Source organism: Mus caroli, chromosome 17 (genome assembly GCF_900094665.2).
Source record: "Mus caroli chromosome 17, CAROLI_EIJ_v1.1, whole genome shotgun sequence".
Classification (NCBI taxonomy): domain Eukaryota; kingdom Metazoa; phylum Chordata; class Mammalia; order Rodentia; family Muridae; genus Mus; species Mus caroli.
The window spans coordinates 469,018-479,508 of record NC_034586.1 but is presented as its reverse complement, the minus strand read 5'-3'; positions in this window follow the sequence as shown (position 1 = coordinate 479,508).

Sequence of the window (10,491 nt, the reverse complement as noted above, 5' to 3'; positions counted from 1 at the left end):
TGTCCCGGCACTTTGCAGAAGAGTAAACTACAGAACACTTGCCTTTGTAGTCGGGCCCAAGATGCCACACTAAGACCAATATTCATGACACCTACGTTTTTGACAACAGCTGCTCCAAGCTGGAGGTGACCTTCAGGATTCACGTGCCCTCGGGAGATGGAAACTGAGGTACAGAAAAGGAAAATGACTTCTTGATGTCCATGAAGATGATTAAACAGAATTACAACTAACCTTTTTTCATGCTTCGCTTATAGTTTATTGTTAATTTTCCTATTAGGCTAATTCTATTTTAAAGGTTTTATTCCCACCCTACCTCCAACAGTATTCCAGGTTTTAAGAGGTGGGGACCACAGTAAATGAGCATAATCTAGGTATTTTAGATGCTTTTATTTGATAATGGTTTTTGTCCCCACATTGTCTTCGGTTCCCCTCTCCATCGTCTTCAAAGCCATCTCAAGAAAAAAGCAAGATCAATAATACTGAAGTGCCTTCATCGCGCTAAGTGATGCTGAGTTGCTAAACAAACCGGATTCAAACAATATAGCAGAAGTGGTGCAGCTTTGCTGACACCACGTTCCCAGGATCCCCCAAGTTCATTTGCAACTGTGGTTCTAAGCAAACAACACCTCCCACCTCCCCACCCCCACCTATCACCCTCCCCATCCCCTCTACTCTCCCCACCCCCACCCCCAACCTCCAACCTCCAACACTATTTTACTGGCCTGAGGTATGAGGAGCCTCCCCAGCTTCTGTTTGGATATTCTGAGGTGAATTGCTTTGTTACTTTATTTCAGTGCCTTTTCTAGCTGCTCTACCTGCTCTAACCCTTTAACCACACGGAAGCAGCCTTTGTTCCGGTGTCCAGCACCTGCACTGCCACTCACTGAAGCCCAAAACCTCAAGGAAGTAATAAATGAAGCGCCACCACCTCCACACACTCCCCGTGTGACTTTAAGGATACACATGACTGTATTGTAAAGGAGCCGTTTTGCCTCAGCATCCTCAGAGGCTGACTCTCCTTGGCAAATGGCAGGTTGAGCAGAAAGCATTAAGAAGTAGGAATGTCGAGGCGTTTTCCTTTAACCAGCATTTCAGGACCCTGGGGGAGGTCCTAAGAAGTTACCCACACGATTGTGTGTAAACCATGCAACGGTTTTTTTACTCAACATCAGCTAAGACCACCATCTCATTCCAGGTTGTACACTGTTGGAACTGAAACCATTAGGAATCCGGCTGAGGGAGGAATTCACTAAGAACACTCACTTTTACCAACATTTGGGAAGATGTCTTAGAGAACTTCAGCAAAATGACTTCAAAAGTATAGATTTGATTTGAATGGATATAGAGCACCCCCTTTCTGCTCTATTCTGTAATTTAAACAACGGGGAGAAATTTTAAATAAAAAGTAATGGGGTAAGAAATAAAAATAATAGGGTAGATAATAAAAATCAATAGAAATTTCATCTAGATCAGGAAATAAATTGCAGCACAAATATTCATCCCTTAGAATCTAGGAGTCAAGTTTATATATATGTGTGTGTGTGATTATAAATTATATATTATATAATATATTATATATCACATAGCTATATGATTATATATTATAAATATAATATGAATATCAAAACCTAAAAGAAATTTATCATAAAAAAATTTGGTTGTTATTTGGAGATGTTATATTGTGATTTCGCTATTGGATATTTATTATTTCATGTGATTTCTTGTCTTATTCCAAATAAATATTGGCTTTGACACTTAACCTAGTATTTGTAATTTTGAATTATCTTTCTTAAAGGAAACCTTAGTTGTATAAGTTCTCAGGCCATTTCTACCCAGGCTTCCTTAGACAGGGAAGGGGGTGTGTTAGGGCTTTCTCCTACAACAGGAAAAGAAGGTTAACATCCCAGAAAAGAATATTATCATGAGACGCCCCCCATAGGCAGAGCATATGAGAGAGTGGACAATAAGTCACTCTATTTTATAGTAAATTACATTAAGAGCATATACAATTTAACAGTTACCCAACTTCAACATTGTCTAGTGATCTGCACTATAGAATCTTCACAAACTTTAAAAAAAGAAAAAGGGTGTCATACAAGTTACAAAGATGACCATTGTAAATGAAGAAACACCGCCAGGCCTCACAGAACAATGGGGCATGGCCTAATTTTTAGGCTTACAAATTAATGATAAAAATAAGACACTGTTTTACAAAGCAGAGGTCACAACCTACTATTAAGCAGCAAAAAAATTGAATATAATAAATAATAACAGCCATTTTATATTAAAGAAGTGATTAAAATAGAGTCATTTAGAAACTAGAGGGCATCTCAATATAGACCATTTATGAGATTTTTCTCGGTAGGTGTGTGGGTCTGGGGCAGGAGCTGTGTGACTTTTGTGGAGATTTGAATAGGAATGGCTCCCCCTGACTCCTGTGTTTGAATGTTGGCCCATAGGGAGAAGCACTATTAGGAGGTGGCCTTCTGGATTAAGTCTCTTTGGGGTTGGATTTGGAGGTCTCCTAGCCTCAAGCTACACCCAGTGTGGCACACAGTCCCCTTCTGCTGCCTGTGGATCAAGATGTAGAACTCTCATCTCCTCCAACACCAAGTCTGCCTGAGCACTACCATGCCTCTCTCTATGACGATGGTGGACTGAACCTCTGAACTGTAGGCCAGCCCCAATTAAATGTTGTCCTTTATAAGAGTTGTGTGGTCATGGTGTCTCTTCCCAGCAGTGAAACCCTGAGACAAGGTTGTGTTGTACAGGGTGTCTTTTACTGTCTGAAGTATGCATAGAAGAGACACAGGAGTGTCTTCAGATTAAAGCATGGGAAAGTAAAAATGACAAGAAAGTTTAAGAAAGCTCAGGTGGGCAATTTATAGGAGTTATTTATGAATATGTTGGAACTTGGGAGGCATTTTGCCTATAGAAATTCTAGGTTAAGCAGTGATTTAATTGTTGGATGGAACCACAAAAGCCTTTTAAATTCAAATAGAGTATAAATTGTGATGTGATGGAGATTGGGTACAATATGGTATGATTAATATAATATGACTGTCATGATGAAGTATAATGCGATATAAATGAGCTATCACAGAGCTCATAGCCCTAACCCAGTACTCTCCTTCCCCACCCTCACCACCTCAGATTCATGATTCCTACACAGAATTATTTGAACAATTATCTAAAAACAACAAGGCCTCATCTACAACACGTATATGCATTTCACATACATTTGATGTTTTATAATGATAGTCTGAGGCTTTGTTATTTTGCATTGCCACTTGATTTGATAGGTTGTATCTGTAACCCTAAGCCATTCTGACAGATAAGAAGCGCTAACACTTCTTCATGATCTTCCCTTCAAAAAGAACAAGAAAGGTATTAAATGAACCGAAATGAACATTGCTTTATAACTGGGCAGCAGTTATGTCAAGTGACATATTTGTTTTAAGATTTAGCATTTGTAATTCTATCCTAGGCTAACTCTCTGGTGTTAAAATTGTCAATGCCTCTAAATAATGAAGCCGGAGAAGAAAGTGCTGTATGCAACAGACAAGCTTAATAAAAATCTGCAGAAGAGACAGTCATCTTTCATGAGCCCCACAGAACACTAAATGAGGGTGTAATTCTCTGAGCTTATTTTGTCATATGTTACAATAACAATAAGGGAGCTGCATCTGAACATGCATTTGATTTCAATACCAGGGGAGTATTGATTTCAACACTCTACAATTTGTGATGATTATATATGGCTAGCTGTATATCTTCTGGCTGAGCATATTTAGAAAGGAAGACGGAAGGGGGGAATAACACTAATGAATTGCTTTCAACGTGTGGACCACACTGTATTTGGTCCATTGCTACTTCCACTCCAGTAGTGACTCGCATTACAGGTTTAGAAACCTGGAAGCAGTCCTGAGGCAAAGAGTTTCAAGGAAACTTAGCCTCCTGGAACCTTGGCACTCCGATAGCTAGAAGGCCCCAGATTTGCTCCTGCAATATTGTGGAAGGTCTTGATGCTTTCTTACAGTATTTTATTGGATAAGAGTTAGAAGTCTCAAGGCAAGCTTAGCAAAGTATATTTAGACTCTTCATTACAGTCAGGTATGGCAGACTACATTGCATATTGGAGGCAAGTTGGTGAATTCTTCTGACAAGTGGAGATTTCCTACAGATACTTAAAAGAACAGCCAAGTTACACTCATATGCAAGAATTTACCAAGGCCTAAGAAATAGGGGGTTTGTGGTATTGCCTTATTCATGAGAAGGTCTGCTAGAACAGAACCCCCTGGTGCTAGCCCAAAGGAACAGCATAATCAGGTATTTACTAAGAACCCCTGGTGGTGGGTTTAACAATAGACTAGCATTACACTTGGCTCCATTCTAAGTGGTAAATGAGGCCTGGTCCCCACCATCTTTTGATGTATGCATTCCTTTTGTTTTGTGTCACTGTAACTCAGTGGATGTGTCCACATGGCTTTTCTTGTTTTTTCTTCTGTATTAAAAAGTCCGGTTTTCATTTGGACATTACAGTGAGATTCAACACACTTTCTCATGTCGCGTCAGTTTGTCACCACATTCCCTTGGACTCTATGCCCATCTGTCCAGAGACTCTGATTTACACAGAGTGAGGAGGGCCCACTGAGCCCAGTCCATGGCAGTCCATTACGTGCATTATCTTAGAAGTCAAACAAAACACGCAATGCATGCTTTGTAAAGCTGCAAGGTATCCATCACCCTTCTCACATCACAGTTAAAGAAACTACATCCGTTTTCCATGGCTGCTGCATCGTATTAAGACAAACCTAGTAACTCTAAACAGCATGAATATATTGTCTCATGATTCTAGAGTTGAGCAGTCTGAAGTAGGTCTCACTTAACAAAGAAGTCAAATTGTCAACAGCAAGCATTCCTTCTAAAAGACTCAAGCTGGAGAATCCTGGGATTTTCCAGCCACTTGAAGCTTCCAGTATCTTGAAGGCATGGTGTCCTAGTTAGGGTTACTATTGCTGTGACAAAACGCCATGACCAAAAGCAACTTAGGCAAGAAAGGGTCTCTTTGATTTGTCCTTCCACAGCACTGTTCATTATTGAAGGAAGTCAGGACAGGAACTCAATCAGGGAAATTAAGTCTTGAGAAGCCTGCAGAAACCTGAAGGCAGGAGGTGATAGAGGGGTGCTGCTTATTGGCTTACTCACCCTGGCTTGCTCAGCCTCCTTTCTTACAGAAGCCAGGATTAGCATTCCAAAGGTGGCCTCACCAACATTGACTGGGGCCTTCCCCAATCAATCACAGATTAAGAAAGTGCCCTATAGGCTGGCTGCCCGAAGCCCCACTTTATGGAAGCGTTTTCTCAATTGAAGTTCCCTCTGCTCTGATGACTCTAGCTCAAGTCAAGTTGACACAAACCTATCTAATACTCATGGTTATCTTGACCTTAGCCCTTCTCTATCTTCAAAGCCAGCACCGTTGGGCAGAATCATTCTTGTGAGAATTTCTCTTTTGCTTCTGTTTTCTAATTCTTTCTTCCACTTTAAGGACTCTTATGATTTGTTGAGTTTACTTCAATAATTCAAGATACTCTTTCGCTCTTAAATTCAGTTCATCGGACACAACTTCTGGGAATATACCCAAAGGGCTCTAAATCCTACCAAAGAAGTTCTTACACATCCATGTTTATTGCTGAACTGTTCACAATAGCTAAGAAATGAAATCAAACTCTGTGTCCAGCAGAGGAAAAGTGAATAAAGCAAACGAGGTAAACACACACAGACGATTTTATTTGGCCATAAAGAAGTCATGATGAAGTCATGAGACATCTGCAGGAAAATCGATAGAGCTCAAAATTATTATATAAAGTGAAATAAGCCAGACTCAGAAAGACAAAGACTGAATGTTTTCTCTCATGTACAGATCCTAGATTTGTGTGTGTGTCTGTGTATGTGTGTGTGTGTATCTGCCTGTGTGTGTTTGTGTGTGTGCATATGTCTGTGTGTGTGTTTGTATGTATGTCTATATGTGTGTCTGTGTGTGTAACTGTATGCATGTCTGTGTGTTTTCGGGTGTACATGTCTGTGTATGTGTTTGTGTGTATGTCTATATGTCTGTATGTGTGCCTGTCTGTATGTGTCTGTGTGTGTATTTCTGTGGGCATCTCTCTTTTCCCCCTGTGTGTTTATGTGTCTGTCCCCCCTGTGTGTATGATGTGTTGTATGTATATGTGTGTGTCTGTCTGTCTGTGTGAGAGAGAGGGGGGTGGAAACAAACTAGTCAGCTGAAGAATAGAAGGTGATGGTTCCAAGCAGACAATACGGCCTGATGCAAGAAGAGAGAGGAGAGCTTGGTATGTTTGATAATGTGAGAAAACAACAGGAGAGTCTCAGTTTATCAGAGAGATGGATCTGATAAGGTGAGAGAAGGGGGTTTAGGCCTTGGCAATGTACTAGGCTCTTTCTTTAAATGCAATGGGAGGCCCCCTGTAGGTGGGTGACTTCGCTTATGCTTTTAGGGTTGTTTTGCTGTTGAATATAACAAGGTTGTAGAGCAAGAAGACAGAAGCTGTTGCAGAAACATGAGTGATGACACCAGCAGTGCAAATTAGAGTCAGGTTCAAGCTCTGCTATCCTAACCAGACTTCGGGAGTTGATAATAATATGGGATACAGGGGTTGAGGGGACAGATGGGTTTTTCAATTGGAGGATGGCTTACTGTGTGGGAAAGTTTATGTGGAGACACAGTTTCATGGAGAGAAGAAATCATTCCAAAAGAATCTTGGACCATGTCTTAGTTATGGCTTTGTTGCTATGAAGAGACGCTATGACACATCATGGCAGGATGCATGGCAGCATCCAAGCAGACAGACACAGTGCTGGAGAAGGAGCTGAAAGTTCTATATCTTGATCCACAGGCAGCAGACTGTGAGCCACACTGTGCATAGCTTGAGCATATAAGACCTCAAAGTCCACCCCCACAGTGACATACTTCCTCCAACAAGGTCACATCTACTCCAACCAGGCCACACTTCCTAATAGTGACACTTCCTATGGGCCAAGCACTCAAGCACATTGAGTCTATGGGGGCTGTTCCTATTAAAACCAGCATAGACTGAGAAATCATATGACTAAGACAGCAAGAAAAGCCTGCACATAGATGGGGAAAAGATGTGCAGTTGTTACAGCCATTTGGAGAACAGACAGCTTCCAAGAGTCCTGGTAAGTCAGCCTAGAGTGAGGTGAAATGGATAGAATCAAACTCAAACCCCTCTGTCAACAGTCAGGTGAACCAGGACACTCAGCTTCTCTCTGTTTCAATCTCCTCATTTATAAATGAGAGCATTCTGATCATGTTGAAAAGTTAGCGTTAAACTGCAAGACTGTAGTTGGACCAGTTAAAAATGGCTATGACTCATCCAAACACCCTTTCTTGGGATTTCTAATCATGCTACTGGGCTCACTAAGAGAGTTGTCTGGGAGACATTAGTTTGCTACCTCTCATTGGATTAGATTGCAGAGTCAGGACCAATGACAGCCTTCTCTCAGTCACCTTGTCTTGCCTCTCAGTCCCACAGACTGAGCTGTTGACAAGCAGAGGCAGTAGAACAACAGTTGGAAGGACAATTGAGCAGTTAGCAGGCTGGGCTGTGAAGGCAGTAAGGTGGGCCAGCATTACGACAGCTATAGAAGAAACAGATGGACAGTTGTTCAGGAGTAGCCAGGGCAGGTAGAAAAAGAAAAGAGGAAGGAGAGAGATGACAAGAGAGACTGGAAGACAAAAGGCTGGATGGAGCCAGAAAGGACAAACTGTGGGATGTGGTCATCAGAGAAGCTCCAGAGAGCTGTTAAATCTCTAGAACCAGCACTGAGACCCTGCAACAACTGTAACACTGGCTAAAATTATGGGCTGAGGATTCCCAACTTCATAGAGTTGCAATACCGGTTGTGGCCAGTGGCTGAGAGAATCCCAATACTTAAGCTTGTCTGGAAGCTGCAACATCAATAGCAAGAAAGGGATGAGGGAGCCCAGGTCCACAGGAGGACCTTAACTCTTACGGCACCAAGAGGCGCAACACCCAAGGCTGAAGAACTACAACACTAGAGGGCAGCACTTACAGACGCGCCCATTTACCTACCGCTGACAGAACCGCTGGGAGATGGGGTGGGGACAGAGAGAGAGGCACATTTGGGAGAGACAAGCATTTGAAAGCTTCTTCTTGTCTGCCCATGGTTTCTATTGGCACACAAAGCAAAATGAGACCAATTCCCCCAGCTAGCTGACGGGTAACTCTGACAATAGAAAATAATCAGAACGTGTCGTCTGTTTTTTAACCCAAGCAACCGAAATCCATTTGGGGACGAGGGCTTGAACTGTAGAGACGAGTGAAGAAAGTGGTAATCTGTGGATGTTTGGGGAAAAGAAATTGTAGCAGGGCAGAGTAATGGGAGCAGTCCACCAGCAGTCTGAAAAATTTAACCTCAAATGGACCAAAGTGGAAACGAGAAAGAGCTCTGGGCCCCTTTTTCAAAAGTGCCCCATTCTCAAAAAAGTTGAGCAAGCCAGACTGGCAAGGTGGCTCAACAGGTTAAGGCCCTTGCCACCAAGCCTGACAGACTCAGTTCCCACAGAATTGACTCCTACAAGTAAGTTGTTCTCTAGTTTTGATGTCCATATGTGTACCATGATATGTACACAAGCACACATGTATGCACACACATACACTAAGAGTAGTTAATAAACAAATTGTCAAACCAATGTCCCCATCCTCTTTCCATCTGTATGTACCCCTCACTAGTCAGAAAAAAAGGAAATTAGTTGTTTCTCAGCAGGACTGAGTTAATCCAACATCTCCTATACATATCTTGCTCTGGATGTTGTGGGATGAGCAAGAACAAGGGAGTTGGGACAAGGAACAGTTGTGCCTGATCACAGATCCCTCTCAGAGAGGAAAATAAGGATGCCCAGAGAACATTTACTAACTGAACCCAGATTCCTAGTCATGCAACAATGGTCTCCACGTCACATTTATAATAATTGGTAAATCTTCATTGCAAATGTATTTGTAGTTTTGAGTAATTTTGTTTGTGCTGCGGATTTTTGTCAATGAAATATTGTGGTTTAAAGAACAATAAAGGCATCTTGACAATGCCTTTATCAGTTGCTGGCTTATTGTTCATCCATGTAAGATTTGCTTTGTGTAAGGAAAAAAACAACTATTCATGTTCTCTAAGCCATCCTTAGTGAAAAGGCTGCCTGCCTTCATCACTTTGTTAGGATACTTGACAATAATTCACATATATTTGAGAGCAATACGCAAGCTTCCAAATACTGCCCTGAATAGTGATAAATACCATAGTTTTCCAAAGCAGTATACTGGAGCATTATCCCCTCAGGCAGACTCTGTGCTACTCTCCGTGGGTTGCTCTGCTTCTTAACTGCAGCCTGCTCAGAATTATTAATTTTTTTTCTTCTTCCCTCAAGGTAGGGCATGAGCTTCCTTTGTGAACAATGGGCATCAAACTGCCATTTAAAAAAAATTAAATGTGTGGTAAGTACAGTCCTTAATGTTTCTCCAGAGCATTGAGTCACGTTATAGAATTATAAAATACTACCAGAAAAGGGCACTCCACATAGCAAAATAGACATTTTATAAAGTTCAATTTGGCAATTCCAAACCACATTTAATTTTCTCTGAAAAATCCCCACATGACAGGAAGATATTGGTCTTTGTGGCTTTCAAGTCTCTTCCAGGGAACTACCAAATGACAATCGTTTGGAATTAACATTTTTCCCATAGACAGACACTAAATTACTTATATCAATAAAGTCACATCACAATTTCATTAAAATAAAAACCTAAAATAAAGTTTCCTGTATTGCTATGCTGGGATTCATGCAAATCAGAAATCCACAGCATCCTTCAGTATGAATCTCTTGTAGTACTCCATCTTCACAGATAGATGGGGCCAGCAATTTCTGTTTTAATTATAATATTTTAGCATATTAAAATCTGTATCTAGATGAAGCAGATACTTCAAAGCTTCAAAACTGATGAAACTGCACAGCTCTCTTTTAAGGGATAATATACGACTAAAACACCCCCTGCTGATTTCACAGGCTTTTGCAGGGAGTTATGCATAATTTTCTGAAATTCAAAGGCTTAAGATCAGATATTTATGATGATAAAAACTAGATCTCAAGAATTATTAAAACCTTGGAAGACTTTTCTAAGATGGATTTTTTTATATCATTCAATAATTATTTAATACAAGGTTAATAAAAAAAAACACAGTAGAATCAAAAGATGTGAATTTTTGACTCATCTCTAGCACTTACCAGCAAGGGAAAGTGACCGGATGCCTTTGTGAAACTTCAATAAAGAATTTAAATGAAGCCGGGCGTGGTGGCGCACGCCTTTAATCCCAGCACTCGGGAGGCAGAGGCAGGCGGATTTCTGAGTTCGAGGCCAGCCTGGTCTACAAAGTGAG